The following is a 13267-nucleotide window of genomic DNA, read 5'->3' as shown; positions in this document are numbered from 1 at the left end:
TCCTGTCTTAACTGGCGTGTCAAACCACCTGCAAGAAAGAAGCACAATCTGAGGATGGTGTGAGCCTTTCTATTGTGCAGGACTTGTCCACATCATTTCAATGAATTAAAAATACACATCCCTGGCAAGGCCAGCGATTACTTCCCGGCACTACCTGTCCTTGAAGATGGCAGCGAGCACTTTGAATATAAGAGCCAACCGTGCCTGAAGTCACATTGGCCAGACCGAGTGAGGGCGGTAGATTTTCTTCCCCGATGGATATTAAGTGAACCAGAAGGACTTTTGTGACGGTTAAGTAGTTTCTTAGTCACCATTAGCTTTTTTCTAATTCCAGATTTACTTAACATGACTGACTGAATTTAAATCCCCCGGGCTGCCTGAGTGGGATTTGAGCTCGTGTCTTCAGATCATCAGTTCAGTAATAAAACTTACTGTATCCCTATAATCTTCCAGCTCTCACAGAGGTTCTTGGTGCACGATGCGAACCAAATATTGAACAAGCACGGTTTAGTCAGCCTAATTTCCGTATCTCTGTATCTTGAGTATATTGTTGTTGGCACGGTTGAAAGAGGTTTATTAAAGGTGTATTTGTGAATTCCATAAGCACTTGGGAGCCGGAGCAGTGCAGGCGGAGAGAAAGTTCTACCACATTTCTGGAATATTTATCGTAGAATCATTGAATAGTTACAGCATCGAAGGAGACTATTTGGCTCATTGTGTTCATGCCAGCACTCTAAGAACAAGACGGCTAGTCTCGCGCGCCCCCCCCCCCAAACCCACATTTATTTTTCTCTCTTTAGATAATTACCCAATTCTTTTCCTTCCCCTTTGGAGAAACCAGAATAAGGGGTCGCTCATTTAAGACAAGTGAGAAATATTTTGATGGTCGTGTGTCTCTGGATCGCTCTCCCTGAAAAAGCAGAGTCTCTGAATATTTTTAAGGCAGAGCCAGAGATAGATTTTTGTTAAGCTTGGGGGGGGGGGGGGGGGGGGTGAAAAGTTCAGGGGTAGGGACACAAATGTGGAGCTGAGGTTATAATCACAGCTATGATCTTATTGAATGGTAGAGCAGGCTCAAGGGGCCAAGTGGCCTCCTCCTTCTCCTAATTAGTATGTTCATCATCCCTCTACTGGATCTGCCACCACCACACTTCCATGCAGTGCACTCCAGATCCCTGAGCACGCTGCTGTTCTTCTCGTGTCGTCGTTTGTTCCTTTGCCAATCGCCTTTAATTTGGTGTCCTCTGGTTCCTGACCCTTCTGTCAAAGGACACAGTTTTGCTCTCCTGTCCAAACCCCCGGGCAGCACAGTAGCCTTGTGGATAGCACAATTGCTTCACAGCTCCAGGGTCCCAGGTTCGATTCCTGGCTTGGGTCACTGTCTGTGCGGAGTCTGCACATCCTCCCCGTGTGTCCGTGGGTTTCCTCCGGGTGCTCCGGTTTCCTCCCACAGTCCAAAGATGTGCGGGTTAGGTGGATTGGCAGTGCTAAATTGTCCCTTAGTGCCCAAAATTGCCCTTGGTGTTGGGTGGGGTTACTGGGTTATGGGGATAGGGTGGAGGTGTTGACCTTGGGTAGGGTGCTCTTTCCAAGAGCCGGTGCAGACTCGATGGGCTGAATGGCCTCCTTCTGCACTGTAAATTCTATGATTCTATGTTTTTGAGAACCTCTTATATCTGGTTGGCTTTGTCTGTGGAGAAGCTGGGGTTGTCCTATCTATTCAGTTCCTCGTCTCTGGAAACATTCTGGTAAATCTTTCCTGTGCCCGCTAAAGCATTTGCATCCTTCCTGCCTTGCTGAGAATTTGCCACGTTTAGGCTGAACCAGTCTAAATAGGTTGCGTTTATGTATCAATACACTCTGCTCACCGACGCGCCATGTTATATTGGATTGAAACACTAAATGCTGCTGTGAAACATGGCTAGCCTGATCACTGGACACCTCAAACCCTTTACAGCCAATGAAGCCATCTTGAAGTAGCAGTAACTGTTGTAATGTGGGATTATCTGGTAAAAGGCGTTGAAAGAATCATGTTGATTGATGCTACCGTGACTCATTCCAAGTTCAATTAAATGAATGGGGTTTTGAGACTTCTTAAAAATGAAGCAAAATACCGATTCACATTCGTAATGGGTTTTTTTCTACCAAGGAGTGATTACACTTGGCAATACACTTGGTTTGGCAACCCAGAGATGGACAGTCGCCTTGACAATAGCACCAACGTACAGAATGGTTTTAATTTTCTTTATTCGGAGTGCTAGAATGTTTATTCTGGAAAGTGGAATCTAGAAGCTGCCTCACTTGGGGAGTTGAGGCAGCTTGAATTGGCAGACCTTTCTGACACGCTACCCCGTTAATTGGGTGACATTAGCTCCTGCCGAATTGTAGCTCATGAATAAAAATTATTTTCTGCACACCTCCCACCAAAGTGCAACCCAAGCTCAATCCTGGTCATAGAGGTTTACAGCATGGAAACAGGCCCTTCAGCCCAACTTGTCCATGCCACCCAGTTTTTACCACTAAGCTAGTCCCAATTGCCCGCATTTGGCCCACATCCCTCTACACCCATTTTACCCATATAACTGTCTCAATGCTTTTTGAAAGACAAAATTGTACCTGCCTCTACTACCTCTGGCAGCTCATTCCAGACACCCACCACCCTCAGTGTGGGAAACATTACCCCTCTGGACCCTTTTGTATAACTCTAGATTTCCACAATGGCACACTTCACACACCGGTTACGCGAGAGCAAGTGGACCAGGCGCCTAGGTTAATGGCTATTCGTCCTCCTGCTCTGCTCAATGAAATTCAGGTTTTTCTGTTGCATCCATATCATTGCTACAGGACGTGACTCACGGGAGCTCCTGGTGTCTGTCTAGATCCTATCAAACAAAGTTTTATTTGGAGAGGCCAGGGAGGAATCACCTGATTGACGTTGTAATGTCCCAACGCAAGTCGCCACCAGCAATTCCTACAAGTTACTTTCCCATCTTCCATATTGTACAGCGTTTAATATTGGTCAATTAGGGACAGCACGGTAGCATTGTGGATAGTACAATTGCTTCACAGCTCCAGGGTCCCAGGTTCAATTCCGGCTTGGGTCACTGTCTGTGCGGAGTCTGCACCTCCTCCCCGTGTGTGCGTGGGTTTCCTCCGGGTGCTCCGGTTTCCTCCCACAGTCCAAAGATGTGCAGGTTAGGTGGATTTGGCCATGATAAATTGCCCTTAGTGTCCAAAATTGCCCTTCGTGTTGGGTCGGGTTACTGGGATAGGGTGGAGGTGTTGACCTTGGGTAGGTTGCTCATTCCAAGAGCTGGAGCAGACTCGACGGGTCGAATGGCCTCCTTCTGCACTGTAAATTCGGGGCTGGCTTAGCACACTAGGCTAAATCGCTGCCTTTTAAAGCAGACCAAAGCAGGCCAGCAGCACGGTTCAATTCCCGTACCAGCCTCCCCGAAAAGGCGCCGGAATGTGGCGACTAGGGGCTTTTCACAGTAACTTCATTGAAGCCTATTTGTGACAATAAGCAATTTTCTTTTCATTTTCAAATTCTATAATCTATGATGATTTAAGCCTGATTTTTTTTATTTATTTTTTGCTGAAGTTCACTCAGCCTCTGGCATCCAATCAGTAGTTTAAAACAAGATAGAGTAAATGCAATCAGAAGTGAAACAGATTTTGTTAATCGTGTGGAAATGGTTTCAAATGAAACAATTGGGCATCCATTCGAGAAACAATGTCATTGCATTGTGTGTGTTTTCATTTGAGGTGAGTGCAGCTCCAACAGGTAGATTGTGGGTAGGTGCAGTTAACCTACCAAATATGTCAAAATTAGTGTATTAGAAATGAACACCAACCTCTGCCAATGCAAGATGGCCACTGGTCTGTGCATACATGCTGGTGCATAACTCATGCCATCATGCAAATAAGAAGTGACGTCTGTATGCCCTTGCATGACTTCCTTGAGAAATGCTCAGTTGATGTGCTGAATAATAGTGAACTAGGGAGATCCGGTTTCCTCCCACAGCCCAAAGCTGAGCAGGTTAGGTGGATTGACCATGCTAAATGGCCCATCGAGTCTGCACCGGCCCTTGGAAAGAGCACCTTACTTAATCTCACGCCTCCACCCTTCTGCACTGTAAATTCTATGACATAGAGCCTTGACAATGCATTGGCTTTTGAGCAGCAGTCGGGACAGAAATGCTCAATGCCTGACCTTCAGTGTCGACTCGCTTTGCTTTTACATGTTAATACGAGTTCGTCACGTTGGGTTTCTCAAATTTACATGTGGCCAACTCCACATGATCTTCACAGCACATCATGTAGTTCAAAGCGATCTTTGTGAAATCCCGACACGATCCCCAAAGGTCATCCACCTGGAAGGTTAGCCATTTTCTCTCCATGTAGGTGCGGCCTGACGTGCATGTTTTCCCATTTTTATTTTTGTTTCAATAGCCAATGAACTTTCAGCAAATGTCAGCACCTGTTCGTGATGCAAAGCGACGCCAGCAGCACGGATTCAATTCCCGTACCGGCTGAGGTTATTCATGAAGGCTGCTCCTTCTCAACCTTCCCCCTCGCCTGAGGTGTGGTGACCCTCGGGTTAAATCACTACGTCAGCTCTCCCCCTCAAAAGGGGAAAGCAGCCTGTGGCCATCTGGGACCATGGCGACTTTACCTTTACCTGTAATAATGAAATGTGAGCCTGGCTGGCCTTGTTCATGATTATGTAGTGAGGTCTGAAAATACCCAAATATTTGAGACAAAGATGAACCCCACAGGTTTACTGGTCCGCCTACACGTCCATCTCCAGTTGTGTCTGAAGAGGAATGCGCAACCACGTGAATGTGGGCTATTCTGGCACTTTTTACAGAACAATTCCCTAGTTTTGTGATCCCGAAAGTATAGGTGATTAAGGCTGTGGAATGGGCCTTTACCCTCATAGTTTGGTGCTACCCATCCTTCTTCCCCACCCCACCCATCTTTACATGAAGACGTAGCCTAATACCAGCAGCAGCTAGATTGAGATGGCCTGACCCAGCATTGTTACAGTTGGCAATACACAAATGGCTTCCATTCCCTTTGTGATTCATGCCCAGCTGCCAGAGGTGAAAGGGCAATGCACTAACCTTAACGCCCTCGAGCAGATGTGTCCTAAGAGACCAAGAGTGGTGAGATCAAGGGTCCTTTTAAAAAAAATAATAAAATAGTAGATGAAGCTACTAGAATCCTCACAGGGATAAGTGGAGCAGGGATATTATGGGCCATCAGGAAATGGCAGATGAATTCTTCATGTCAGACTTCACTTAAGACCAGACAAATTCCAGATTTTTATTTGAAACGTGTATGACCAAACTGAATTAAATGTCTGTATATACAGGCAGCAGAAGCCCTAGAGTCCTCTTAAAGGGAAAGGAAGCCAGTTCACACCCCAATTAATGCTTTAGTATTTAATTAAGGACTCGTGGTTGTAGCTGGAATGCTAAATAGTTAAATCTGCCAGTTACTGAGATCGCAAAAGTCAGAAACGTAACGGATCACCACAGTGTTGGATAAAGAAAGCCAGTCTGCCTATTGGACCATATTCGGCCTCACATCTTAACCCACCTTGCGTCTGCCAGGATACACTAAGCAAGTAAGTAAATCGATGCACAAGAATGATCCAAACGCAATACGCACAGATTTTCCGGAGACGTTTGAAAATTCTGAGGTTTGCAATACACAAAACTATAATTGGGCCAATTGGCTAATTTTCATGTACTGGTTTGAGCACCTGTAAGCGGTCAGTGGTGATGGTCAATTAAAAAAAAAAATGGTTCCCTCTGAGGAGGACTGAGTAATGTTGTCCAGGCAACCACCCTGCACTGTTCAAAAATTATCTGGGGTGTATATCAAGTGGGTTTTGATAGTGAGAGGGTCAGTAACCAGAGGACAGATTGGAGGACAGACAAAAGGAGAGTGGAAGCAAGGAGATTTTTTTTTTTTTTGAATGCAGTTGTCTGATGATCTGGAATGCATCCAGGCAATAATAGGTTCAATAGTCACTAGATGCCAAACTGCATGGCGAGGTGCTAAGCAAAAGGTCTGATATGCATACCAGCAATGTGGCTGGTTGAGCCAAGCATAGGCAGGCAAACCTTAATATAAGATATGTTAAAAGGAAGAGAATTTTATTTGTTCATGAGATGTGAGCTCCACTGGCTGGGTCAGCATTTATTGCCCATCCCTAATTGCCCTTGAGCTGAGTGGCTTGCTAAGGCATTTCAGGGGGCAGTTCAGAGTCCGCCACATTGCTGTGGGTCTGGAGGCCAGACCGGGTAAGGACAGCAGATATCCTTCCCTAAAGGACATCAGTGAACCAGATGGAGTTTTGAACAACGATCAGCAATGATTTCATAAGTCATGGTTAGATTTTTTTTTTTTTTTTATTGAATTGCGTCCTCCGAGCCGCGGCCTGGGTCTCTGGATTACTAGTCCAGTGACAATGCCACTATGCCACCACCTCCCCTTAAATTCAGACATGACAATGGGATGTTTATTGTGGAAAAGGTAGGGGGAGAGAAGGACCTGGCATTGACTATTAACCAGATCCAGTCTCTCAGACCTGTACCAAGTAAGTGCAAGTTCTTTCATTAGCTGGATGCATCCAATTCCAAAAGCTTGATCGGTCATTCATGTGAACTTGTACTGCCCGATGATGGGGAGTTTGGGCACTTTCAAAAGGACACTGGAGCTTTAGCGAGGGTTCAAACAGCAACAAAGGCGGATTGCAGGCGCACATATTCGCTGGATTGAACCTGATTTAAATGGGGAAAAGAACGTGGGACAGGAGAGAGAAAAGAGAAGCTGGGAAAAGGCTGGAAACCACAGTGAGCAAGTTGATCAGTGTCTGCAGAGAGAACAGTTTGTCGATGGTTTAGGTTCATTCCGTTCATTAGATCAGGAGGGTTCCCCAAATGGGTGCAAGCCGTTCTCAGCGCAGATACCAACCAGCTTGCTCTTGTGTGGTTTAAAAATGCTGGAGACACAGGTTAACGTTTGAAGCCCGAATATAGAACATACAGTGCAGAAGGAGGCCATTCGTGCCATCAAGTCTGCACCGACCCACTTTAAGCCCTCACTTACACCCTACCCCCGTAACCAAATAACCCTTCCTTTTTTTAATGAATTTAGAGTACCCAATTCATTTTTTCCAATTAAGGGGCAATTTAGCGTGGCCAATCCACCTAGCCTGCACATCTTTTGGGTTGTGGGGGCGAAACCAACGCAAACACGGGGAGAATGTGCAAACACGGCAAATGGTATGTTGACCTTCATCATAAAGACAACACGGTAGCTTGGTGGTTAGCACAGTTGCTTCACAGCTCCAGGGTCCCAGGTTCGATTCCCGGCTTGGACCACTGTCTATGTGGAGTCTGCACGTTCACCCTATGTGTGCGTGGGTTTCCTCCGGGTGCTCCGGTTTGCTCCCACAATCCAAAGATGTGCGGGTTCGGTGGATTGCCCAGGCTAAATTGCCCTTAGTATCCAAAAAGGTTAATTGGGGTTACTGGGTTAAGGGGATGGGGTGGGGTGGGGGAGGTATGTGCTTGAGTGGGATGCAGACTCGATGGGCCGAATGGCCTCCTTCTGCACTGTAAATTCTATGAAAAATTCTATAAGGGGAGTTGACTTAAAGAAACCTTGCTGCAATTGTATAGAGCCTTGGTGAGGCTGCGTCTGGAGTATTGTGTACAGTTTTTGTCTCCTTACCTAAGGAAAGATATACTTGCCACACAGGGAGTGCAATGGAGGTTCGCCAGACTCATCCCTGAGTTAGTCTTGTGAGGAGAGATTGAGGAAATTGGGCCTGTATTTTGCCAGAGTTTCAAAGAATGAGAGGTGCTTCCATTGTCTGAGCCGGGGAGGATGGATGCGAGGTTCTGGGATGGGAAGAGAAAGTGGTGAAAGAGGTGAAGGATCTGTTTCTGGAGGGGAGATTCGCAAGTTCAGAGGGGTTTGAGGGTGAAGTGTGGGCTGTAGCGTGAGGAGGGTTTTAGCTATGTGCAGGTGCAGAGTTTTGCAAGAAGGACCTTTTCGAGTTTTTCAGTGGCGCCGTCCTCCTCGATACTGGAGGAGGTGCTGTCGGTGGTTGGGGGGGTGGGGTGGGGGGGGGGGGTTGTTTTATGGAGGAGGATAAGGAGTCTATGGAAGGGATTAAGGCTAAGTGGGAGGTGGAGTTGGGAATGGGCTGTGAAAAGGATTATGGTGCGAAGTGCTGCGAAGGGTCAATGCCTCGACTTTGTGTTCGAGGCTGGGTTCGATTCAGCTAAAAGTGGTGTACAGGGCGCACTTAACAAAGGCGAGGATGAGCCGGCTGTTTGAGGGGGTGGAGGATAGTTGCGAGCGGTGTGCGAGGGGCCCAGCCAATCATGTCCATATGTTCTGGTCCTGCACGAAGTTGGAGAGATATTGGGGGCAGTGTTCAGCACCGTGCCTGAGGTTCTGCATATGGAATTGAAGCCAGGTCCCCTGGAGGCCCTATTCGGGGCGTCGGACATCAGGTACTGTTTATGTTAAAATGTTGAAATTGTTGAATAAAAATATATTTTTTTAAAAGAAATCTGAAGACAGAAAGTAAGACTTTCTCCAGATTTTTTTTAAAAATTAACAAAATGAGCATTCATCCTATGGAAAGAGAGACTGGGAAGTAATAACAGAAAATAAAGATATAGCAGATGAATTGAACAGGTATTTTGCATCGGCCTTCACTATATAAGATCTTAGAAATAGCTGTGAACCAGGAAATGGAAGAGACCCAAGAAAATTACAATCACCAGGAAAGTGGTGCTGAGCAAACTGTTGGAATTGCGGATCGCCAAGTCCATGGCTCCTGATGGATTTCATCCTTGGCTCTTAAGTGGTCAGTGAGATAGTTGATGCGTTGGTATTAATTTTCCAAAATTCACTCGATTCGGGGAAGGCTCCATTAGATTGGAAAATATCTCATGTAACCCCTTTATTCAAAAAAGGGAGTCAAAGCAGGAAAGTGCAGTGAGCTTAATAATAATCTTTATTATTGCCACAAGGAGGTGTACATTAACACTGCAATGAAGTTACTGTGAAAAGCTCTGAGTCGCCACACTCCGCACCTGTTTGGGTACACCGAGGGAGAATTCAGAATGTCCAATTCACTTAACAGCACATCTTTCGGGACTTGTGGGAGGAAACCGGAGCACCCACAGAGTGAACGTGCAGTCTCCGCACAGACAGTAATCCAAGCTGGGAATCAAACCCGGGTCCCCTGTGAAGCAACAGTGCTAACCACTGGGTACCATGCCGCCCATCCGTCATAAGGAAATATATTAAAGACATTATAACAGGGCGCTTAGGTAAATCCAAGATAATCGGGCAGAGTTAACATGGTTTTGTGAAAGGGAAATCCTGTTTGAGTTCTTTGAAGGAGTCACATGTGCTGTGGATAAAGGGGATGTCCTGTACTTAGATTTCCAGAAGGCATTTGACAAGTTGCCATATCAAAGGCTATCATGGAAAATAAAACCTCATGGTGTAGGAGATGACATATTGGCATGGATTAAAGATTGGCTAGTCAGCAGAGAAACCGAGAGTAGCGTAATTGGGTCCTTTTCTGGTTGGCGGGATGTAATGAAGGTGTGCCACAGGGATCAGTGCTGGGACCTCAACTTCTTATAATTTATATAAATGACTGGGATAAAGGGACAGAAGGCATGATTGCTGAGTTTGCTGATGACCCAACAAGATAAATAGGTAGGAAAGTAAGTTGTGAGGAAAAGGCTACAAAAGGATATAGATATGTTAGGTGAGTGGGCAGAAATCTAGCAAATGGAGTATAATTTGGGAAAATATAAAATTGGCCATTTTGACAGGAAGAATAAAAAAGAAGCATGTTATCTAAATGAACATACTTTTTTTTTTAGTTCTTTTCATTTTTTTTGTAAATTTATAGTACCCAATTCATTTTTCCAATTAAGGGGCGATTTAGCGTGGCCAATCCACCTACTCTGCACATCTTTTGGGTTGTGGGGGCGAAACCCACGCAAACACGGGGAGAACGTGCAAACTCCACACGGACAGTGACCCAGAGCCGGGATCGAACCTGGGACCTTGGTGGCCTGAGACAGCAGTGCTAACCATCGCACCACTGTGCTTCCTCCCTAAATGAATGTTTGTATTATCTAAATGCTGAGAGATTGCAGATCTCTGAGATGCAGAGGGGTCTGAGTGTCCTCGTGCATGAATCGCTAAAGGTTAGTGTGCAGGTACAGCAAGTAATTAGGAAAGTTAATCGTAGGGCAGCACGGTGGCACAGTGGGTTAGCCCTGCTGCCTTACGACGCCGAGGTCCCAGGTTCGATCCCGACTCTGGGTCACTGTCCGTGTGGAGTTTGCACATTCTCCCCGTGTTTGCGTGGGTTTCGCCCCCATAATCCAAAAAATGTGCTGACTAGGTGGATTGGCCACGCTAAATTGCCCCTTAATTGGAAAAAGTTAATTGGGTACTCCAAATTTATTTTTAAAAAAGGAAAGTTAATCAAATGTTCTTGTTTATTGTATGGGAGGAATTGAATGCAAAGGTAGTGAGGTTAAGCTTCAGTTGTACAGGGCATTGGCGAGGGCATATCTGGGGTGCTGTATTGGTCCCCTTATTGAAGGAAGGATGTAAATGTATTGCAATCAGTTCAGAGAAGGTTTACCAGACTAAGACTTGGAATGGGCAGGTTGTCTTGTGACGCAAGGTTGGACAGGCTAGGCTTGTATCTGCTGGAGTTTAGAAGAGTAAGAGGCGACTTTATTGAAACATAAGATCCTGAGGGATATTGACAGGGTGAATGTGGAGAGAATGTTTCCACTTGTGAGAGAATCTAGAACTAGGGGGTCACTGTTTAAAAATGATGGGGAGAATCTTTTCCCTCCGAGGGCCATGGGTCTTTGGAACTCTACCTCAGAAGGAGGCAGAATCTTTGAATACTTTTAAGGCCGACTGGATAGATTCTTGATAAACAAGGGGGTGAAAGGTTATCGGGGGTCGGCAGGAATGTGGGGTTGAAGTTACAATCAGGTCAGCCGTGATCTTATTGAGTGGAGGAGCAGGCTAGAGGGGCCGGGTGGCCTGTCCCTGCACCTAGTTTGTATATTTGTGTGTAATCTCTCAAAAAGATGTTCAATTCATTCCAATAAACTACTGCCTGCAATGTTTATACTGTGTTCTTTAAAAAATGCTTAATAAAATAAACTATGTTCTGTTGTTTATTAATAAACACCATCTGGGTGAAAAGGGCATTCAAAATAAAAATAGAGTTCACGGTTTAAAAGGAAAATAAATTCTTGGGAATGCTTAACAGTGGGAATAAAACACTTTCGGGCCACGTCCCCGGACATTTAGCTTTCTTTCAAATTGAATTTTCTGATTTAGTTGTCATTATGAAGGAATGTGTCTTTTCTTAAGAAGACATTTGGTGAAGAAAAATGGGGCGGTATGTGGCACAGTGGTTAGCACTGCAGCATCGCAGCACCAGGGACCCAGATTCAATTCTGACCTCGGGTGACTGTGTGAGGTCTGCACTTTCTCTGTGTGGGTTTCCTTCCACAGTCCAAAGATGCACAGGTTAGATGGATTGATCATGCTAAATTGCCCCTTAGTGTCCAGATATGTGTAGATTAGGTTATGCGGTTGCAGGGAAAGTAATAATCTTAATTAGTGTCACAAGTAAGCTTATTAACACTGCAATGAAGTTAATGTGAAAATCCCCTAGTCGCCACACTCCGGTGCCTGTTTGGATACACCGAGGGAGAATTCAGAATGTCCAAATCACCTAACGAGCACGTCTTTCGGGACTTCTGGGCAAGAAGGCAGCACTGTGGTTAGCACAGTTGCTTAATTTCACTTGGTTCATTTCAATCTTGTATCCCCTCCTTCTTTATTTTCCTTGTCACCTTCTTGCTCCTTCCTCCCCTCCCCCCCCCCCCCCCCTTCCAAATCTCTTGCCCCAGTGTTGAATTCTTTTTTTTTTAGGTGTCCGGCTGTGGCTTAACCCTTTCTGCACCATTTCAGAGATGCTGTTTTGCCTTCCAGGAGCCCCTCGTGAAAAGATTTGTCTTGGGCGTGGGGTGCATTTGTGCCCATTCCTTCAACCCCACCGCCAACCGGGCAATTAAACAGGCTGTACAGGCCCATACCTGGTCCCCTGACTTTCCTAAGGGAAGATCCACACAGCCCCACTCGTACAGAAACAGAGCACGTTAGTCTGAATGCGGAATCACAGAATTATTAGAAGGCGGAAGGGGGCTATTTGGCCCATCGTGTCTGCACTAGCTCTCCAAACGAGCATCACGACTTAGTGCCATTCGCCTGCCTTTTCCCCATAACCCTGCCCTCTTGAATGCATAGCCTGCCTTACTGATCAATGCTGCCGCTAAATTCTGCTGAGGCCTCTCTGGTGCCTCAGGCGCCTCGTTTGTCTATGAAACTGCACCTAACTGACTCATGAGCTCCGTGGGTTCAAAAATCCCACACTAATGACTTGAGCAGATACTCTAAGCGTCTCGACTCTCGCCCTGGGCAAGTGACGCTCCATCAGATGTGCAATATTAAACCGGGGACTCATCTGCCCTTTCTGGTGGGTGTAAATGATGTGAGACACTTTTCAAATGAAAGCTAGGAAGTTCCCATCGTGTTCTGGGCTCGACCAATAATAAAACAAAGGAGCTAGTCACTATCTCACAGTTGTTTGTGGGAGCATTCTGTGTGCAAATTGAGTCATGCTTGCATTACAACGGTGACTAAACTTCAAAAGTACTCCATTGGCTGTGAGGTATTTGGAGACATGACCTGAATATCTCTCCAGTGCTCTATAAATGCTTCCTTTGCTTGTTGTTTTAATTGTAAGATAGTTTTCTGCCATTTGATCTCTTCTAGAATACTAATATTTTTTTCCCTTATTCATTTATGGGATGTGTGTGTCCTTGGTTTGGCCAGCGTTGATTGTCTATTAACTGAGTAACTTGCTCAGTAGGCTATTTCAGAGAGCGTTTTAAGAGTCAATCAGTTGGGTTTTTACAACAATGGACTTTGGATATAGTTTAGACTCTGCGCGGTGGGATTTACTCCCAGGTCCCCCCGGGCATTGCCCCGGATTCCTATCCCAGTGAAAATGTCACGATGCCAGTACCGCCCCTAGTGATGGCTGACCCTCCAAAGTAAAATCACTTTTACTTTCTCCAATGACACCATTTACTTTAAGTTGAAC

Source organism: Scyliorhinus torazame, chromosome 2 (genome assembly GCF_047496885.1).
Source record: "Scyliorhinus torazame isolate Kashiwa2021f chromosome 2, sScyTor2.1, whole genome shotgun sequence".
Taxonomy (NCBI): domain Eukaryota; kingdom Metazoa; phylum Chordata; class Chondrichthyes; order Carcharhiniformes; family Scyliorhinidae; genus Scyliorhinus; species Scyliorhinus torazame.
Note: the sequence above shows the minus strand (reverse complement) of the source record.